At 44.7% G+C, this 22,815-nt stretch overlaps 1 protein-coding gene and 1 pseudogene across 1 annotated transcript in view; both read right to left on the bottom strand.

Moving 5' to 3' along the window:
- Positions 1 to 22,815, bottom strand: part of LOC126115533 (pneumococcal serine-rich repeat protein-like) — a 543,274-nt gene that overhangs the window by 191,592 nt on the left and 328,867 nt on the right. The gene's annotated exons all lie outside the window — the stretch shown is intronic.
- LOC126104932 (5S ribosomal RNA) lies at positions 5,845 to 5,962 on the bottom strand (annotated as a pseudogene).

Below are 22,815 nucleotides of genomic sequence, written 5' to 3'. Positions count from 1 at the left end.
TGACTGCATCTACATCCATACTCCGCAAGCCACCTGACGATGTGTAGTGGAGGGTACCTTGAGTACCTCTATCGGTTCTCCCTTCTATTCCAGTCTCGTATTGTTCGTGGAAAGAAGGATTGTCGGTATGCCTCTGTGTGGGCTCTAATCTCTCTGATTTTATCCTCATGGTCTCTTAGCGAGATATACGTAGGAGGGAGCAATATACTGCTTGACTCTTCGGTGAAGGTATGTTCTCGAAACTTTGACAAAAGCCCGTACCGAGCTACTGAGCGTCTCTCCTGCAGAGTCTTCCACTGGAGTTTATCGATCATCTACGTAACGCTTTCGCGATTAGTAAATGATCCTGTAACAAAGCGCGCTGCTCTCCGTTGGATCTTCTCTATGTCTTGTATCAACCCTACCTGGTACGGATCCCACACAGCTGAGCAGTATTCAAGCAGTGGGCGAACAAGCGTACTGTAACCTACTTCCTTTGTTTTCGGATTGCATTTCCTTAGGATTCTTCCAATGAATCTCAGCCTGGCATCTGCTTTACCGCCGATCACCTTTATATGATCACCCCATTTTAAATCACTCCTAATGCTTACTCCCAGATAATTTATGGAATTAACTACTTCCAATTGCTGACCTGCTATATTGTAGCTAAATGATAAGGGATCTTTCTTTCTATGTATTCGCAGCACATTACACTTGTCTACACTAGGCAAGGTCCTAGCGGAGGTGGTTTGCCATTGCCTTACTCCGACCGTAATGGGGATGGATGATGATGATGAAGCCGACACAATAACACCTAGTCATCTCGAGGCAGGGAAAATCCCTGACCAGGCAGGGAAAATCCCTGACCTCGCCGGGAATCGAACCCGGGATTCCGTGCGCGGGAAGCGAGAAAGCTACCGCAAGACGACGAGCTGCGGACAGTTTATACTTATGGAAGAGCACTGATAGGGGTCTGTAATACTTTGGATCAGCCTAACTTCGTAATTTGCATAGTTTCGCGCAGTAGTTCAAGAACACCAGCCGTTTTCTTGTTGCAAAGGTCACGGACGAGGCGAAGATAGAATTGTGTCGAATTACGACCCGGAAGGTATTATGCTGCAACGTGTTGTGAGCAGGGATTCACTGCGAGCGACTCGTGAGAAACGAGGTCGCGCAAGTCAGAGGCACAGCCGTTGGCGTGAGGCAGGGCAGACGGCGGCGTATAGAGTACGCCGTATAGGAAGGCTGGGGAAGCGGGTGGGATGGCCGACAGGCGGCCACGGCGACTGCCGAATTGAGGCCGAATGACGCAAACCCGGCTCCCGACACGCTGCGCCTGCGACGGCGGCAGCCCGCCAAACATCCGCGAAGCGGCGCACAGCGCAACGCGTCGCGGGTTCCCCTAGACCAGTCTGTAGCACACTGTGACACCCACTCTGCCAGCACGGTCTACTCTGCGGTCGAGGATGCCCGGGAAGCAGCGAGTACTTCAGTCCCACTTAAGGAGGCGATGTACGTAAAATACTAATAATACTGTACCAACAGCCGTTATATTTGGCAAACTGTTTCGACGTTCAAATCACATAATCTTCAGGACTGTCGCATGTATGACACAAAGTACCGCTTGTGCTTGTAACTAATGGCCATTAAAATTGCTACACCTACAACGTGCACACATGAGGAAAGTTTCCAACCGATTTCTCATACACAAACAGCAGTTGACCGGCGTTGCCTGGTGAAACGTTGTTGTGGTGCCTCGTGTAAGGAGAAGAAATGCGTACCATCAAGTTTCAGACTTTGATAAAGGTCGGATTGCAGCCTGTCGCGGTTGCGGTTTATCGTATCGCGACATTGCTGCTCGCGTTGGTCGAGATCCAATGACTGTTAGCAGAATATGGAATCGGTGGGTTCAGGAACGCCGTGCTGGATCCCAACAGCCTCGTATCACTAGCAGTCGAGATGACAGGCATATTATCCGCATGACTGGAACGGATCGTGCAGCCACGTCTCGATCCCTGAGTCAACAGACTGGGACGTTTCCAAAACAACAATCATCTGCACGAACAGTACGACGACGTTTGCAGCAGCATGGACCATCAGCACGGAGACCATGGCAGTGGTTATCCTTGACGCTGCATCACAGACAGGAGCGCCTGCGATGGTGTACTCAACGACGAACCTGGGTGCACTAATGGAAAAACGTCATTTTTCGGATGAATCCAGGTTCTGTTTACAGAATCATGATGGTCGCATCCGTGTTTGGCGACATCGTGGTGAACGCACATTGGAAGCGTGTATTCGTCATCGCCATACTGGCGTATCACCCGGCGTGATGGTATGGGGTGCCACTGGTTACACGTCTCTGTCACCTCTTGTTCGCATTGACGGCACTTTGAACAGTGGACGTTACATTTCAGATGTGTTACGACCCGTGGCTCTACCGTTCATTCGATCCCTGCGAAACCCTACATCTCAGCAGGATAATGCGCGACCGCATGTTGCAGGTCCTGAATGGGCCTTTCTGGATACAGAAAATGTTCGACTGCTGCCCTGGCCAGGACATTCTCCAGATCTCTCTCCAACTGAAAAAGTCTGGTCACTGGTGGCCGAGCAACTGGCTCGTCACAATACGCCAGTCACTACTCTTGATTAACTGTGGTATCGTGTTGAAGCTGCATGGGCAGCTGTAGCCATCCAAGCTCTGTTTGACTCAATGCCCAGGCGTATCAAGGCCGTTATTACGGCCAGAGGTGGTTGTCCTGGGTACTGATTTCTCAGAATCTATGCACCCAAATAGCGTGAAAATGTAATCACGTGTCAGTTCTAGTATAATATATTTGTCCAATGAATTCCCGTTTATCATCTGCATTTCTTCTTAGTGTAGCAATTTTAATGGCAAGTAGTGTATAAGAGAAGGCTCCAATAATCTTATCTGGTTCCGTAGATACCCAAACTTCGTCAGCACATCTGCTCTTTACATACGTGACATCAACTGTCAAACCAAATGGGACTTCGTTTGACAGTTGCTGTCACATGTGCTAAGAGTGTACATGCTTATGAATTCGGATATCTACGGAATCACATAGGATTATTGGTACCTTCTTTTATACAAGCACGAATGGTACTTTGTATCGCTCATGCAACAGGCCCGAAGATGACGTGACTGGAACGCCGAAACTGGCCGCAAAATAGAACATAGAAATAACGGCTGTTGCGACAGTACTACTACATTTCATCGACCGGACGCTGTCCCATGCTCCTGAACCCGAGATGGAGTTACATCTACTGTACGTAAAACTAGTCAAAAATCTTGAAAATGTTTTGCTGCCATTGAGTTATGTAGCATGTTAAAAACTATGTCTCCGATTTTGAGAGTTTAATTCGTACTGCAAATGACGTAAAATCCACTTTGGTTCAACCAGTCCGTAGTATCACGCCCCCTTGTCTACACGACAGTCTTGTTTGCGATGCTTTATATTTCCTGCCATCAGCGAAGCACCTGAAGACTATAGAAGTTTACGATGCGTTATCTTTGCCTGCTGTTACTGTCTGTGGTGTACGAATCCAACGTTCACTGTTCTGCTGTTACAACAAGAAGCACCAATGTCTAAAACGCCTTGCAGTAAGGTTTTTAAGGAAATGACGAAGTCGTTTCTTACGTTTAAATAAAGTTTGAGAAGCTATTGAAGAAGGTTGATAATATGCGTATTGCTAGTTCTGAAATGTCAATGAGCGTAACTGCCAAAAGGGCACGCCTGAAGAATGAGACTAGAAGACGAGAGCTACATGTGAATCAAGAAGCTCGAACGTATGGTTATAGCCAACATTAAGTTACTTGGCTATCGCTTGAATCCTAACAAAATCTTCTTTTTGCATTTCCCGTAACTTACATTTTTTAGTGTATAAGGAACATTTTCTGCTTAACCATTGCATATAGAAAGGTGAAATTTCCTACAGACTTTGTAACATTTTCTGCTTAACCATTGCATATAGAAAGGTGAAATTTCCTACAGACTTTGTAAGTACTGTTACACAATTTTTTTAGCGAAAGTTTTCCAAAGCGTATTACTGCCAAATTTATTTAAAACATTGTGAAATACAAAGTGGCTTGTATCATACACACAAATTTTAAAAAATGATTGTGAGAGTTCTAAGAAAGATATTAAGAGCTGGTCCACAGATCTGCTTATCTAATCAGTAAGAATAACCTATCACATGGTGAGAATGGTAAGTAAAGTAATCTTTGAGAAAATGCTCCTCATGCATATGTTCTAAAAACACCCAGCATAGTAATGATCAAATTATCCGATAAAATAATTTTAGATTATAGCGAATACCCTAATAACAACATGTGCAATATTTGGTTCCAGTATCTATCAAACAGCAAAAGTTACATTACTTTATGCCTACCCGTGGATTTCCTCATACGCCCCCATCCTCAAGCTAGTTGGTATTTGGTAGCTGCTGTACTTCTGCCACGAGTACATCAATGGCATTCCACAGCTGCTGAAGGCGATTCTAAAATATTTTGCTGAACTAAGAGGCAAAAAAAGAACACTTGACCTCGAGGTCACTCGAGGTTAACGACTTTACCTATCCATAAATTACGCGGAAGAATTAGTGTGTAGCTGGCAGCTGATAGTGAAACATCCAGTTCTGGTGATAATTTGATATCTCATTCTTCAGTCTCACGATCCTCTTTATGCAATTACTTCTGGTGCAGGAAATGCAGACATGTAGTAATAATAATAATTTTATTTTATGCGCCTTTTGTATCCTAGGTTTCACATGAAAAGTCGATTTTGAAAGGTCTTCAGCGACCTCCAGCTGTCTTAAAATTCTAGAATCATGCCGTCACTGTTATAGTATGGACATCTGTGAACTATCTTGATAATTATTTTTTAATATTTACATTAGAAGCTTAAAAAAGTCGGCTGCACATCGGTGGTTATTCTGAGGACTGCGGGAAGGATTGCAGGATTGTTTCATCCCGAGAAAGATCACCAAAAACGCTGAAAACCTCGGCTGTTAGACCAAGAAATCGATAACTAGTTTCCAAGCAGAATCTGCTGACAATCTTCATATCCATAAGTACTGCTCACGTAGAGACCGTGAAACTAATATTAATGTAACACGTCCAGCAATCATTGTTTTCACGTTCCATTCGTGAGCATGAAGAAAGTCTAACACAGAAAGTACCCCTCAGCCAGTCAGTTTGCAGAGGTTCACGGAGTGTATGTAGATTTGTAAAGTTACCTCTATGTATTATTTTATGTGTTTATAACTACTGATACAGGTAGCTGATACATTTATGTATGTAGTGCAGTGTAGTCAATGTAAAGTAGTCTGTTTTTGATAGCGAGCGAGGTGGTCTGCTCCCTTCCAGCGTGCAAGAATTATTTGACTACACTTGACCTCCCAATTTGCCTCACACGTAAAAATATCAGAAAGAGAGAGATTAGGCGATGGATGTGACCCGGAGTTGCGTTCCGTCTGCTGATAAACCTTTCCTCATAGAACACCTCGTTTTGCATGTCTGAAGGACACTGCAGAGTACGTCGAACTAGCACGGGCACTGCAGTATTACGAGAATTGTTTGTTTCTTCGTTTAAGCCGGAAAGACGTTTCGGTTGTGTGTGTCCCTTTCTGGTATCTTGTACAAGCACTCCGTCATCAGGCCACATGTGGCCCACCAGAACCATCCGACCGCCGTGTCATCCTCAGCTGAGGATGCGGGTAGGAGGGGCGTGTGGTCAGCACACCGCACTCCAGGTCGTTATGATGGTTTTCTTTGACCCGGAGCCTATACTAATCGGTCGAGGAGCTCCTCAATTGGCATCACGAGGCTGAGTGCACCCCGAGAAATGGCAACAGTGCATGGCGGCCCGGATGGTCACCCATCTAAGTGCCGGTCACGCCCGACAGCGCTTAACTTCGGTGATCTGACGGGAACCGGCGTGTCCACTGTGGCAAGGCCGTTGCCTATCTTGTACAAGGGTATTATTATATTCGGTTCAGAGTCAAGGATGTAAGTGGGATTTCGTCTATTCTGAGTCATTCTTTTTTGGTATGTTGTCTGTCATAAATACAAACTCTTCGTTTGCGCATTGCGTTGTTAAACTTTTCGAATTTATTGCACAGTTTACTGATTCCAACTGGTCAACCAGGAAAGCCTGAAGAGACGCAGTATATGCCGTGTTTCCATTTTTTGTTTTGCTGAGACCTGTCTATGCACATCTTTATATTTTTCCACATAATCGTCATCCCGTTCAATGCATTTGGTAAGTCGTGGCACAAGTTTCTTTATGCTCCACCTGCTTATCAGTCGAAAATTTCATTCCACTCATGTATGCCTCTAGGGAGGTGGAATGATGATAATCTGAAGGCGCCAAATAAAAAGGATTACATGGAAGGGGAGGGGGGTCAAAACGTGCCAAACAAATGAGACCAAGAGCACCTAGGCTGTGTGAGCACGGGCGTTGTCGTACAACAAGTACACTCCTCTAGTCAGCATTCCACTGCTTTTGTTTTGAATGCTCATTTTGACTTTTTTCAGGATCTCGCAATTCCATTGTGAGTTGATGGTCTCCCGCTGAGACAGGATGTAGACAAAAGGCCTTCTTTTCGGCTCCAAAACACTGACAGCATGAGTTTTTTTCCCGAAATTGTAGATTTGAATTTTTTGACAGATGGGGAATTAATGTGACGCTGCTGTGTCGACGGTCTTGTCTCAGGCGTGTAATGAACCACCTGCGTTTCATCTCTATTCACAGCAGACCTGATTGAAGTAGCTCAAGGAACTCGCGGGCGCTAGCGATCAGATTTTTTCTTTGCTGTTCTGTCAGCTGTTTTGGGAGCCATCTTGCGCACCGTTTCCGATATACCAATTTTTCGAGAGCGTCTCGTATAAGAAGTACTGCAAACATAGAAGAAGTTTCATACATCGTCAATCGGCAGTCTTCACGATTTTTTGGACCAACTCCTCAGTCAAAGCCGGCCTCTGTGACCGAGCGGTTCTAGGCGCTACAGTCTGGAATCGCGCGACCGCTACGGTCGCAGGTTCGAATCCTGCCTCGGGCATGGATGTGTGTGATGTCCTTAGGTTAGTTAGCTTTAATTAGTTCTAAGTTCTAGGCGACTGATGACCTCAGAAGTTCAGCCCCATAGTGCTCAGAGCCATTTGAACCCTCATCAGTCAAAATTGAAGGTCTTCCACTCCTATGTTCGTCATGAACATTTGTTTTGCCTCCACTAAACACCCTTACACCACATAAACAAACTCGTTCTGTTCTAACACCGTCGCCGTGAACCGTTTTAATTCGTGAAAAAAATATTCGTTCCGCGAGTAGGAAGTGGATCACGGCACTGAGCTCGCACTTGGCGGGATTTCTTACCGACATATTTCGCGCAACTGGACACTACAACCTGAGTTTACGTACTGCCGTGTTCCGGCGATGCTCGCTCCGGTGTGGCTATCCCCTTCTGCAACTGATTGTTGCCAACAATCAAAAAACAAAAAAACACAGCCCCTTGTAGTCACACTACAATTATTATTATTATTATTATTATTATTTAGAAAACTATTCGAAGCCCTTCGGCGTCGTATTTGTTGCCGGTCGATGTTGTCTCTGAGAGGCTTTGACTACGGTCAGTTCTTTTTATTACACTATTGGCCATTAAAATTGCTACACCACGAAGATGACATGCTACAAAGGCGAAATTTAACCGACAGGAAGAAGATGCTGTGATATGCAAATGATTAGCTTTTCAGAGCATTCACACAAGGTTGGCGCCGGTGGCAACACCTACAACGTGCTCACATGAGGAAAGTTTCCAACCGATTTCTCATACACAAACAGCAGTTGACCGGCGTTGCCTGTTCAAACGTTGTTGTGATGCCTCGTGTAAGGAGGAGAATTGCGTACCATCACGTTCCGACTTTGATAAAGGTCGGAATATAGCCTATCGCGATTGCGGTTTATCGTATCGCGACATTGCTGCTCGCGTTGGTCGAGGTACAATGACTGTTAGCAGAATATGGAATCGGTGGGTTCAGGAGGGTAATACGGAACGCCTCGTACCACTAGCAGTCGAGATGACAGGCATCTTATCCGCATGGCTGGAACGGATCGTGCAGCCATGTCTCGATCCCTGAGTCAACACATGGGGACGTTTGTAGGACAACAACCATCTGCACGAACATTTCGACGACGTTTGCAGCAGCATGGACCATCAGCACGGAGACCATGGTTGCGGTTACGCTTGACGCTGAATCACAGACAGGAGCGCCTGCGATGGTGTACTAAACGACGAACCTGGCTGCACGAATGGCAAAACGTCATTTTTTCGGATGAATCCGGGTTCTGTTTACAGCATCATGATGGTCACATCCGTGTTTGGCGATATCGCGGTGAATGCACATTGGAAGCGTGTATTTGTCATTGCCATCACCCGGCACGATGGTATTGGCTGCCATTGGTTACACGTCTCTGTTACCTCTTGTTCGCATTGACGGCACTTTGAACAGTGGACGTTACATTTCCGATGTGTTACAACCTGTGGCTCTACCCTGCATTCGATCCCTGCCAAACAACATTTGAGCAGGATAATGCACGACCGCACGCCCCTTGGCCCTACCGTTCATTCGATCCCTGCGAAACCCTACATTTCAGCAAGATAATGCACGACAGCATGTTGCAGGTCCTGTATGGGCCTTTCTGGATACAGAAAATTTTCCACTGCTGCCCTGGCCAGCACATTCTCTCAGCAATTGAAAACGTCTGGTCAAGATGTAGCAATTTTAATGGTCAGTAGTGTATTTCAATAATATTTTTGAATTCGATCAATAATTTTGTCGCTCCCTAGGCAACCTTTATCTGGCAACATGAACACGGGCTGGGCTGGCCGCCTGGTACTGCAGATGAGCAGCGAGCGGTACGTGTTGGTGGCGGAACGCCGGCCGGGTTCGGCAGCGCCAGACCCCGCCGCGAGGCTGTTGACCCGCGCGCTCGGGCCGCCGCTGGCCCTGTTTCCTGCGCAGACACTGTGTGTCAACGACCCGCGCGCCGCGCCAAGCGCCGCCTCCCACAACCCGCGGGGCCAACGACCTCCTCGCTCGTCGCTCACACAATGCGCCCCAAACGGATAATTGCGTTACGTCAACGGTCCGGCCTCAACAACGTTTCGCACGACCCTTCCTCGTCCCGGCACAGTGCCCCCCACACAAAATCGGACGAGCATCTAAAATGGGTTTTAGACAGCTGAAAAAATCCGTATCCTGCTCATCGTGCACTACCCCAGTGTGGCACAGTGGGTTAGATCCCCGTGACATCCACACAGCATGCTGCCAGCTACTTAGAACCTTCAATTCGTGCTATCCCCATGCTATCCCATTTTGCTACCCTCATGTGTCATTTAAAGGAGCCAATTACAATCTGATTATAATTACGTTACAGCTGACGTTTCTCACTTGCCGCTACAGTGTTGCCACATCGGTTCTCCCGCACTTTTATGCGTGACACTCAAACACTTGACGATGCTGTTCATGAGTAACGCGACGCAATATGGGAAACGGCCGCCGGGAAGTATGAGGGGGAAACGCGAGATTCTCTGTTGACAGCTGATGTTAGGTTCAAATGGCTCTCAGCACTATGGGACTTGACTTCTGAGATTATCAGTCGCCTAGAACTTAGAAATACTTCAAACCTAATTAACATAAGGAAACACACACATCCATGCCCAAGGCAGGATTCGAACCTGCGACCGTAGCAGTCGCGCTGTTCCGGACTGAGCGCCTAGAACCGCTCGGTAACCACGGCCGGCGACACACCCGACAATATCCGCCTACAGCATTAATGGTCAACTACTGAAGTTGTGACAGGGTATAAATAAATGGGAGTAATGCCAAAAAGCGATACAAAGTGGAACGAGTACGTAAAATCAGTTGTTGTAAAGCAAAATCGAAGAAATAGATTTGATGGGAGGGTTATAACTACGCGCAGTGCACCTGTACTGGAAACGGCAAGCAAGCAGCTAGCTTAAATAGTTCTAAAAGTACCGCTGAACTAAACTATCAAGTTGAGCACCACAGCTGACGCTAATGTTAATGAAAACTACCTCAGCTGTATTATTACACACTTGTTGTGTTAAACCGGTTTGGCTTATTCAAAATCTTCAGGTCGACGAGTTGTGTGTCACGAGGTTTGCACAACTCGGCGACCTGAAGATGTTCAAGGAACCAAACCGGTCGTAACGCAGTAACACATACAGAGTGATATTACTGAACTATACAAAAAGATGTAAATTAGTGCACACACTTCATTAAATAATTGAACGTCACTACAGATATTCAGATTTAGGTTATGACATATTCGATATGCCTGCCATCATTGGCGATGATGTGCCGCAAACAAATAGCGAAATTCTGCATGACCCGCTGATGTGTCGGAACATCGAGGCTGTCTATGACCTCCTGAATGGCTGCTTTCAGCTGAGTAATGGTCTTGGGATTATTGCTGTACACCTTGTCTTTAACATAGCCCCACAAAAAGGAGTCGCATGCGTTCAGATCCGGAGAATATGGCGGCCAATCGAGGAAAATGTAAGTGGCCTCTGGGTACCCCAGAGCGAGAGGGCAGTCCCCAAAGTGCTCCTCCACGACATCAAACACTCTCCTGCTTCGATGGAGTCGAGCTGTGTCTTGCTGGAACCACAATTTGTCGAAATCAGGGTCACTATGGATAATGGAGAGAAAATCATCTTCCAAATCTTCACGTAACTTTCGGTAGACACCGTCCCAACAAGGAATATCGCATCGATTATTACATGACTGGACATTGCACACCACGCAGACAGCTATTGAGGGTTAAAAGACGTCTCGATCGCGAAATGCGGATTCTCAGTCCTCCAAATGCGCCAGTTTTGCTTGTTGACGAACCCATCCCCTGAGTGTGGGCTTCGTTGATAAATCAAACCATACAGTGTATACTAATTCCCATCATGCACTGCGGCCAACCGCGAAGTTTGAACGTCCTAACGCAAACCGTTCAGAAGTTATGACGATTTTATTTCATACAGTTCAATAATTGCCACCCTGTATATGTAATAACACTTCATTAATAATCAAGAATACTGCTGATGTGCTTGGAGTAGTTATCGAGTAGGCATGAATGCAGACATCGAACAAATTTAAAAACACGCTTCGAGGATAGTGAAAGGTTGGAATGGTCCAAACGAAAGTGTAGCAGATACGCCCAGGGAATGCATCGCTCTTCCGAAGAAAGGCTACTGTTTTTCGGGAAAACCTATTTTGGAGATTTCGAGAACCGTTGTCCGAGGAAGAACGATAATGGACACTCGGAGCATGCAAACTTCTGTTTTACCTTAACTAAAGATCTTGCTGAGAGTCAGAAATTCTGGTCCTACGTAAAATCGGCAACTGAATCGAAGGCTTCTATTCAATTACTCGTCGCAGGTGACTCGTATTTACCGGGTGTCCCGGAATAGTTGCGACAAACTTCGAGGGATTATACAGGATGTCTGGGGGAAAAAAAAATCAAACATAGGAACCCTCTTCAGGAAATGTCATCCAAACACATTACAGAGCGACGAAGATATAGGTGCCAGCGCCTGCCATTAGGCTACCCGTTCGGCAGGAAACGTGACTTTGTACGCTGACGGACCGTAGGCGGAACGTCTCGCAATGTTGTTTGTTGTTCAGTGATGGCGACTGATTGCCACGATCGCCAGTGGAGAAGATGGGACTAGCTGCAGCGAAAGAAGACCTTGTCTCGTATGAGTGCGATTCTCGGTTGCCTTGGAGGGCAATGGTTTTGGACACTGATTTCCATCTGCAGTTTATTTTTGTCGTGAAACCCTCTGAAACAGTGGTTGTCAAACTGCTGCCCGCAGGCCACACGCAGACCGAATCAAGCGTTATGCGCTACTGCGACTCTCAGCTGTATTTGGTAATGGCAAGCTTCTACCAACTACCTGTAATAGGTAACGTTAAGAATGTATCTTTCATGTTCACAACAAACCAAAATACTTACAGGGAGAGTGATATTTTAAGATAAAAATAAATTTTAACTGACATCGGCGAATTCGGCCATGACCTTACGTCAGTGGCAGATTTGTATGGTAGCGCCGTCACTGCAGGGTTAGGGTTAACAGAAATGACAGGGAGAAAATTTAGTTGTCTTCTAATGCTGACAACTCACGTGTGCAAATAGCACCAATCACTACTAACGTATAAATTGAAATGTTTGTAGCAAATAATGTCAAATCAAATTAAATTAAATTAAGGAAGTTGTAATAAAATGCTATCTGTAAAAAGAAAAATGACGTTCAACGTATTGAGTAAACATCTGTGATCGTGTCATATTGCTATTTATGTTATTAATTAACACAACGTACTAATTTATGTATGTTACCAATTAATATTAAAATCGGTACGGGAAGGTGTGATAAAGCAGTCACGACGGGAAAAGTGGCCGTTGGGTATCTTTTGATCTGAACAGCGCCGATGCTTGCCGAGAAGTTGTCAGCCGAATTTTAATACACCTCGCTATTGCTGTCAGTGAGACTGACAGAGCAAGCTTGTTGCTTATTTTTTTAGTGAAATCATCTTTGTTTTTGAGTAAGGTAAGCCATTTATATTATTCTTGGTGTAGCAGTTGTACGAGGAGTAAGAATTTGTTGAAGATCAATGTTAAAACAACATCTTATGGCCTACCGTTGTTATATATTTCAGTTTGATAGTTTTTTCTGTGGGTTACTAATGCCTATATGATGTCCAATCCGCAACAACGGCCACACTATTCGTCGTAAAAAGTGACAAAGGTGTTCACTCCAATAACAGTTACTTTCATATATCACGTAAAACATTACAGATCAGACTGACTTTTACATCGTTTTATTTACGCAAAGATATCATCCGGCGTTCCATCCCTTTGTGATTATATGAAATTAATAGAGTTATTTTACTTAAATAGTCTGTATTCTGTTATACTTGGCCTAACACAAAAGTCCGATTCAAAATGGCGTGCTGCAGTCGCTAGATATCTTTCAGATAGTAGGGCGTGAAGATGCCTAGAAAATGTGCCCGGAAGTCACAATCACTAACATGGGGTCCTGTTGCGATGGCACTGGCCACAGTACCCACTTAGTATGGAAAACTGGTCACTATGTAAGCCTGCAGAAAGTAGTAAGCTATCAGCAACGATCGTTTAGTGAAAACTGAATTTCTGAAGAGTTGCCACTTTACCAACCCCCCCCCCCCTCTTTCCGATGCGGCGCGTGGATTCGCCCTAAAACGCCAGTACTGGCTCTTAAAGAAAAACGTTTGACGACCACTACTCTAAAATCTCCAAAACATAAACTCCGGATGGAGACTGGTGTCCAAAACAGTCATCCACATTCACAGGATACAAGATAGAGGGCAATTAGCCGCGATCACTGAACAACAAACGACGGCTAGTATAAAATGCACGATACACTAATGCTGACTTTATTTACATTTTATTCCTGGCGGTTTCAGTCGTAAACCATGTTCTGTACGAAATACAAAACAAAATCATGTCAAATGCAGAAAGGAAATCTCCGAGAAGGTCACAAGATTGTTTGGATGGTAATAGAAAAATTACTTACGTCGAAAAACTGATCTGCAGCCAACACTATAGGTCAAAAATAAAAACGACGTTCATTTCGTATTTCGTACAGCTGATGACTTCCTCAACAAGACGTTTAACATAACGAGACGGTCTGCCAGCGTATCGAGTCAAGTTGGTGCCAATGGGGTGGCGTAGGACCAGGCGCCGGCACAGAACCCACAGAAATGCCAACTCTGGAGGCGATCTGTTCAACAGTCATTCGGCGATCCCCCAAAACAATTCTCTCCACTTTCTCGATCATGTCGTCAGACCGGCTTGTGCGAGCCCGAGGTTGCTTCGGTTTGTTGTCACACGATGTTCTGCCTTCATTAAACTGTCGCACCCACGAACGCACTTTCGGCACATCCATAACTCCATCACCACATGTCTCCTTCAACTGTCATGAATTTCAGTTGGTTTCACACCACGCAAATTCAGAAAACGAATGATTGCACGCTGTTCAAGTAAGGAAAACGTCGCCATTTTAAGTATTTAAAACAGTTCTCATTCTCGCGGCTGGCGGTAAAATTCCATCTGCCGTACGATGCTGCCATCTCTGGGACGTATTGACAATGAACGCGGCCTCATTTTAAAACAATGTGCATGTTTCTATCTCTTTACAGTCCGCAGAGAAAAAAAATCGGAGGCCTTAGAACTTGAATGCACCTCGTAAGAAGAGTAAAAGAACGGATCCACAAAATTATAACAAATGTCATTAACATCTTTTTGCTGCAGAATACTTTGGACTTATTCTCAACTCGAATATAATAAAATTCCTTAAGTCAGGAAAGCTTCTGTTCACAAACAAGTGCGGCTTAAGAAAGCAAAGCTCGTGCGTAACTCAGCTTGCCCTTTTCTCACATGTTATCCTGTGAACCATGGATAAAGGGCAACAGGCAAGTTCCATATTCCTAGATTTCCGAGAAGAGTTGCACGGTGCCGCACCGCAGGCTTAATGGAGGTAAGAGTAGTCGGACTAGGTTCCCAGGTAAGAGAACCCAGTACGTTGTCCTCGACGGCGAGCGTTCTTCAGGGACAACAGTATCGTCAAGAGTGCCGAAAGGAAGTATCATACGACTGCTCTTTATCCTCCATAAACAGAAATGATTTGACGGACACGTGAGTAACAATTTCCGGTTTTTTGCTGATGATGATGTCTGTATTGGACGGGAAGGTGTCATCGAAGAATGACTCTAGAAGGAGAAAAAGCCTCGACAGACATAACTTCTAGGGAATGTCATGGCTGGTAGCTTGCTCTAAATATAGAGTCCGCAGCTCTTGGTCTAGCTGCTAGCGTTGTTGTCTCAGGATCAGGGGGTCCCGGGTTCGATTCCCGGCCGGGTCTGGGATTTTCTCCGGCCGGGGACTGGGTGTTTGTGTTATCATCCCATCATCATTCGGGAAGCGTCGTGACTGGAAATTGAAAGATTTGGAACTTGTACGGGCGCTGATGACCACGATGTTCAGCGCCCCGTAAATAATAATAATATAATATAATAATAATAATAATAATAATCTAAATGTATAAAAACGTAAGCGAACGCAAATGAGTTGGAAAAACATTCCCTTAATGTTCGAATACAGCATTGGTAGTGTGCTGCTTGGCATACTAACGTCGATTAAAAATCTAGGCGTAAAGATGCACAGCAATACGAAATGAAACTAGCACGTAAGGATGGCAGTAGTGACTGACTTCGATTTACTGGAAAAGTTCTAGGATAGTGTGGATCATCTGTAAAGAAGACCGTGTGCATAACTGTGCGACACATTCTTTAGCACCACTCGAATGTTTGGGATCCCTACCAGGTCGGAAGTAATTTAGTGTAATTGCGTCTAAGATGACAGCATTTCTCTTTCCGGTTATTCAACACGGTTTCATCTTTTATTTTAATTTCGGCACAATGAATAGTAGAATGCACCAGCAACAGAATGCACGCAAAGTTGCACCGAGTGTCTTCCTCAGAACACAACAGCAAACAAGCTCATACAAAACACAGCTATTAAATGTGGCAGCTCTGATACACACGACACCCCACTGTGAAAGCTGTATAACATACGTCCACTTCCAAGTGATGCCCTGTCACACCATACTGTCAGGCTGTGACTCGTACTTACTGTACTTGACACATTGCGATAAGACAGTAAAATACCTGAAACGAGCGAAATGAATGCCGTCTGGAGGTGAATGCCTGAACTTATCGGTTGTGAACAACCAGCGCTGCCTCACACCCGACTCGCTGCTCGCATTATTTACTGCTGGTCGACAAGTAGCAACGATGGCGTGGAATGTCACTGCAAAGGCGAAAGGAAAGTCCACTCCCATATAGTGATCATCCCACCATTTCACGCACTCCATATTGACTAGGATTTGAAGCGAAGTTGTCGAGTGATGCTCTAACTTACGTTGCGCAGACGTAAGGGGTGAACAGATTTACTACGAACTTCTAGGAACTATTAATTGTACCTGCTGCTCTTGACAAATTCAAAGCAAAAGCAATACTGCATACACAAGGTTAATTCTCAATGACGCGAAACTACTTAAACAATACAGGGTGAATCATCCAAAACTTGCACCGTAAATATTGCGGAAATGGAAAGTGGTGGTGATGGGCGATTTTTACAAAAAGGACTGGTAATTAAGGGCTCGTATTGCTAGCCAGCTAACAGACTGTAATAATACTTAGAGAGTGTATTTTTCGTGCAAACATACACCTTTTTAAACCAAAAAATGCCTATTGACATTAACAAACTAAAAGTAGGGTAAATTAGAATGTCAGCAGTGTTCGTTACCGAATTATAGTGCGAGTCTTTTACGAGGGATCATATTTTGAAGAGTTCCTGCACTGACACTTGCACAATGCCCGTGATAGCACACACTAAAGAAGAACGTAAGTGCATACACTAGTTATGTGGATTCCGACCAGTAACGAGACAACTGACCATCACAGACTGTTTTCAAAATGACAACCTGAAGCGGCAATACACGCTTCTAGTCTGATATGGAACGACTGCTACACACGTGCTAGCATTGCAGCGGAGGTGTCGAGACAAGCTGCAGTAATACTCAGTTGCATATCATCGGTTGAAGTTTGTACGTCTCTGAAGACAGCGTCTTTCAGCCTTCCCCACAGAAAATAGTCTACGGGCGTCAAATCCGGGGAATGGGCCGGCCAATCCAATGATTTGGGAACAATTCGTGGAGAACGCCGGAATACTTCGTGCACTATGGACTGGACAGCCATCGTGTTGGTAACAGGAGTTTCTCCTCATCTACAGAGGAACGTCTTGTAGAAGCCGTGGAAGATGGCCTGTTAGGAGGCTGCGATACTTATGCGCTTCCAGTACTGAGTTTATGAAAAACGGGCCTAAGAGCTACCCCCATATCACGCCACGCCACACGTTAACATTCCATGGACGCTGATGTTACACGTGACGGAGCCAATGGGAATTGTCAATAGACCAATAGTGCACATTTAAGCGGTTTACATGGCAGTGATCTGTACATATGGCTTCATCACTAGGCAAGATATATGATACTTCTGAAGACTCCCGTCTTACAACCCATGTACAGAAGTTAACACGATTCATAATTTTTTATATGTAGTTCTTGCTGGAGAGAGATGTGATAGGGATGGAACCTATGTCGGCGGAGAATGCGTCAGTTGGGATACGTTGCCGCATACACCGTACAAGAACGAACTGCATTCTGCCTTCATACTCCACACGCAACGAGCATGCCGGCTTTTTCTGACCTAGTAAATCCCATCGTCCAGTCATGATCTACCTGTTGGACTGTCACACACTAACTGATTAGGAAGTCGTAATGCACTCAAGCAACACATATGTACACTGTAAGCAAACAGAAGAATATCGTTCCCAGTAACTACGCGGATTGAATGGCACAAACGAGTTTCGGTGTGGAAGCTTTTCAGAATACGGTATCTCGTAAACGACTTGCACTATAATCCTGCAACAAACAGCACTGACATTCCAATTTATCCTACTTTTAGTTTGTGAATGTCAATAAGCATTTTTCAGTTTAAAAAAGTGGATATTTACACATAAAAATACACTTTCTAAGTATTATTGCAATTTGTTTATTGGCTTACAATATGAGCCCCTGTATACCAATCCACCCTGAAAACCGCGCATCAATAGCACTTTCAATTTCTGCAGTATCTGTAGTGCAAGTTTTAGGTCATTCACCCTGTATAAGTAACTCAATCCTGTGACACCTGACATGTGGAAAGAGCGAGAAAATTGCCAACAGTCATTACACTGTATGTTTTACTGAAGTGAGAAAATTAATTCCAGACGAAGCTTCTGGAGATGTGGTGATAAACCACTTTCAAGTTAGGGCACTTTTCACCATTTACTACGTTGCATGTAGAAACATTATTTTCATATTAAAAAGATTTTTGTAAGTAACACTCAACACTAATGCCAATACTGTGTAACAATAAACAAAAAAATGTCACGTACTTACAACCTGGCAGTTTCTTTCACAGGACCACTTTGGATGAGATTGTATATGAATGAAATCACAATTACTCACCTGAAAAAGAAGAAAAAACTGTTTTATATTCAGTTTATTTTAAAACAAATTACAATACAAAGAAATACTGAATTTCGTGGGGGTAACATTAAAGAATGAAGATAGCTCGCACTAATGGCTTCTGGGACAGTATAATTATTGAAGCTACCGAAATCAAAAATCACTGTTAACACCCATAATACAGACGGCGGTTTACAGGCCATCGCGGTATGGAACCCAGTGATCGCGAAGCTGAAGAGAGTGCATCGAACACGGAGACAACGTATGCCGATGTATGACGATAACATGAGCACCAGTGACGTCACACCCAGCAGGTGGGGTATGTGTGGGCGTATCAGCAGACCATCGGCAGTCATTCCACTTGACAATGGCCAAGGAGTCCTTGGTTGGAAGTTAGTGGCATTTTAACAACTTTACGAAATGGAAGCCCGAGAACATTTTATTCAACTTACAATTTAAAAAAAAATATTATATCGAAGCATTTAAGTTCATTTAATGAGAGAGTACGTAACCACTGGCTGACTTGGCAAAACAAGTGCGTCAAATCGCAAATATTTTGCATACAAAAATAATTAGTTTTCTCACACTCTGTGAGAATATAAACAGATCCGCTTACAGCAGGTACCCTCAATTACAAACATTGTGTGATACCACCTCCAGGATCATTTGTATGCACCAGGCCTTCTAGTTCCGGGGTGCACAGTGTGCTAGTGTCTTTGTCCTCCCATCCTACTCAGTCATCGGCACGTGCGCGAGAGACCAAGGGCTATCAGCCCTCTTTTGTAATTTTTCGGGAATGGGAGGAAATAATTTTGGTACTTGTACATCACAACTACCACCGTGCTGGACTGACTCTACCCATGTAGTCAGCACTGAAATTTTTCAAGGTGTTCGGGGACCTGTGGTTATACTGCTTGGGTCTCGCTTTAGTTGTAAAAGTTTTTCTGCTTTCGCCTGCCTCCGTTCGCAAAAATTTATTTTGAATCCACAGAAAAGCAGTATAATCGTAAAAAACGATCGTAACGTGTTTTTCTTCTGGAGGTGGAGGAGAAGGAGATTAGTCTTAAACGTCTTGTCGACAACAAGGTCATTAGAGACTGAGCACCAGCTCTGATTAGGGAAGCATGGATGAAGAAAGTGGCCGTGCCCTTTCGAAGGAATCATACCGGCATTTGCCTCAAGCTATTTAGGGAAATCGCGGAAAACCAAAATCAAGATGGCCGGATGCGGGTTTGAACAGTCATCCTCCAGAACACAAATCCACTGTGCTGACCGCCGCGCCACCCCTCTCTGTCTTCTGGCGCCAGGACGAGAGACACAGGAAGTGACTCACAAGTAGGTACGTGGAACATAGTGTTCATGACGCAGACCGCTGCAGCTAATCGCCAGTTGTTTTGTCTAAGTTACTAGCCTGATTACGATGTAACGGGTGTGCTGTAACCACCCGCCTTTCTGAACTAGCCGCTGTTGATGTGAGCGAAGCTGGGAAGATATACCAGCGAAAATGGCAAAGTGCAGTCTTACTTCAGTTCTGCTCCAACTAGGTGCTATAACACAACGAGTACAGAATTAGTTGCGAATATTAGTGGCAAACTGGCAAAATCATATGGGAAGGACCATTACGCGAAGAAAATTACGGATAACACTGATCTTTTCTGGAACGATATTTACAGCACGATGACTTGCCGAATTTCACAAAGATTTTTAAAAAAATGTCTTATTAGCTAAAACAAGTGTATCTGACCAGCCACTCGTTGCCTGCGAAGATGCAGCGCAAGTTTCCGCCGAGTAGGGAAAACGGAAGCAGGATCCATGTTTCTCCCCGGCTATCCTGATTAATATTTTCCCGATAATTCTTCACTTCAGAGGAATAATGTGTTGATTATACCAACAGTGCTGGCAACTGCTACGTTTATAAGGACCTCTATGTCAATAGGAGTTTAATCCTTACATTCCGTCGTCACTTTCGCCAAACAGGAGACAGACAACAAACGAAATGCATTATTTTTTTTTTTTAATGAAGTGGAACACACCTAGCTCACTTTCTGTTCCACTGCATTAACGACAAAAATTTACAGCTAATCAGCCTGAAAACCTAGTATTTCTTGCAGAAAAACCACAAAGTTTTAAAAGCTATATTTATGAATGCTATAGTCAATATACTCTTATGTGCGCAAGAATGCCAGGATATGATAAATAAGAGGAGACAAGCGTCTAATTCCTTTCACGAACGATGTTGCCGGCCGGTGCGGCCGAGCGGTTCTAGGCGCTTCAGTCTGGAACCGCGCTGCTGCTACGGTCGCAGGTTCGAATCCTGCCTCGGGCATGGATGTGTGTGATGTCCTTAGGTTAGTTAGGTTTAAGTAGTTCTAAGTTGTAGGGGACTGATGACCTCAGATGTCAAGTCCCATAGTGCTCAGAACCATTTGAGCCGTATCTGTGCACGACTCAAGGCCAAACCCAAACTTCCATTCGTCTTCGTTTCTGCGTGACAACCTGTACTCTTACAGAGATTGATTCCCGTATATGGGAGGACTTTTTTAGTCTCTACCTGGTATCGGCGGGTACATACAATATTGCAGTGCCTGTGTTGTTAAGAAGAACGAGGCAATGTTCTTTCGGACATGCATGCAGAGAGAGAGAGAGAGAGAGAGAGAGAGAGAGAGAGAGAGAGAGATAATGTTGGGTGATAGGGGTGGGGGGAAGGGAGACTAAAATTGTTGAGGAAAGCCAGGACTTGAGTACAGGCTCTGAAGTGGAGAGCATTGCATTACTTGGGCACAGATTAAGAGGCTGCACTGGACATCTAGAGCCGTGTGAAACCAGTGTTCGGGTTGAAGAACAGCACTGCGTCCGTTTCTGCTACTACCGGTATTTCCACTAATTACAATAGCACAACCGGATGCATATGACTTACAATGAGACTCTGGCCACGGAGTAAGCTTTCGGTCACAGTGGAAGCGAGCCAGAGGTACCGCGCTACACGTGTCGCGGGCACTTGGGTAGGGAGCGACAGGCAGGAAGCGGCGGTCCACGTGGAGACCACGTGCAGGCGGCCGCTGCGGATGTGGTGAAGCCTTGCGCACAGCTACAAAGCTCCACCTTTCCCACAACACCAGCAAGGCCGGACACCGGATGAGTATGAGCAGGAGGAATACGACTTTTACGTATATTATGCACGGCTGCATTTATTCCTTAGTTTACACTGTGATTTAACGCTGAGCTACTACTTGTTGAAGTTTAGAAAGAAAGGCAAGCCTCAAGTTAAAAGATATTATTGTGCTGCTGTCAACAGTTACGCGTCGTCAACTGATGAAAAAAATTTCGAGTTCTTGCGCATTTCTTTTTTGCCTGACTTGGGGCAAAAAAGCCTGGCACTCCGTCTTCTACACAGAAACGTTAACGCCTTGGGGCGTGATACGGACACTCGACATTTTAAGAGTATCTGGAGTAAGAGAATCACCACCTACCTACGAACGAACTAATCTGAACACAATGAAATTAAATATAAAACTGCACACCGTAACACCTCCTGTGAACCAACAAACCACCAATGTCAGAAAAATACATAATGCTTAACGATCAAACAATTATTTTATTGTTTTATTGTTTTTACGCTTATAAAACATTTAAGTCACATGAAGGGCCCTCCCTGTTCGGGTATTACAGGAACACGTTCACCTGATACACCAATCAGCCATTTTCATCCTAACAAGGTGGCAAATCCACCCCCTCTTGCCAAATCCTCTCGAAAGATTGTTTTCGAACTCATTGTAATAAGAGTACGGGAACACACGTACTGTGAAGTTCATTACCACCATCACTCATTAGTAACATGCACATTATTACAAACGTACGCCGACACACAAAAGCACGGAGGCGATGACAATCATTTTTTTACGGAAAGTTAGGCTCTCCCTGAAGTGGCGGTCGTTAACGCACGCCTGTACGGCAGCAATCAACTCTGAGGTACGAGGTTCTAATCCTGCCGGTATAACAAATTTTTCCAGTTAGCATTTGGTCGGCATGGGGAGCAGAGGAGCAGGTGTTAAGTTCCTGATCGCTACACTTTGCGCCAGTGACGTGAATTCAATTCTGAATATCTCCGCAGTACCTCATGAAGTGAGTGCATTTGACATTTGTGATCAGTCTCTCACATGCTATGGCGCTGGCATCGGGTATCATCCTCTCCCTTCTTTCATTATCATAAAACAAACGTGGCACCACATTATATACACACGCCCAATAACAGTTGCCTACCCTCAACATGTACACGTAAGATGTAACTCTCACAGATAGGAAAGACGTCTGTGTTCGCGAGGAAAGCAAATACTTTACGATTAGGCGGCTGAAGAATCCTTCGGGTCACCCAGGAAACCACGTCGTACGATATTTGTTTTCTTTACGTACTTTATATCAAATCCTGTATCGTGCATAGCTGCAGATGGAAAACTGAAGCCTGCGTTGGAACAATACACCTAAGTGATGCGACAAAGCAATTGTGCTTACTGAAAGTAAAAGTTAAGTTAAATAACAATACTGGTATTATAAAGCGAAACTGTAAGATGAACGATACGCGTGTCAGAGGTTTTAAATAAAGTGCTTCGCATGTGATGAAGACGAATCGTCCAC

This window comes from Schistocerca cancellata, chromosome 1 (assembly GCF_023864275.1).
Source record: "Schistocerca cancellata isolate TAMUIC-IGC-003103 chromosome 1, iqSchCanc2.1, whole genome shotgun sequence".
Classification (NCBI taxonomy): domain Eukaryota; kingdom Metazoa; phylum Arthropoda; class Insecta; order Orthoptera; family Acrididae; genus Schistocerca; species Schistocerca cancellata.
This window is presented reverse-complemented; position numbering and strand designations above follow the sequence as displayed.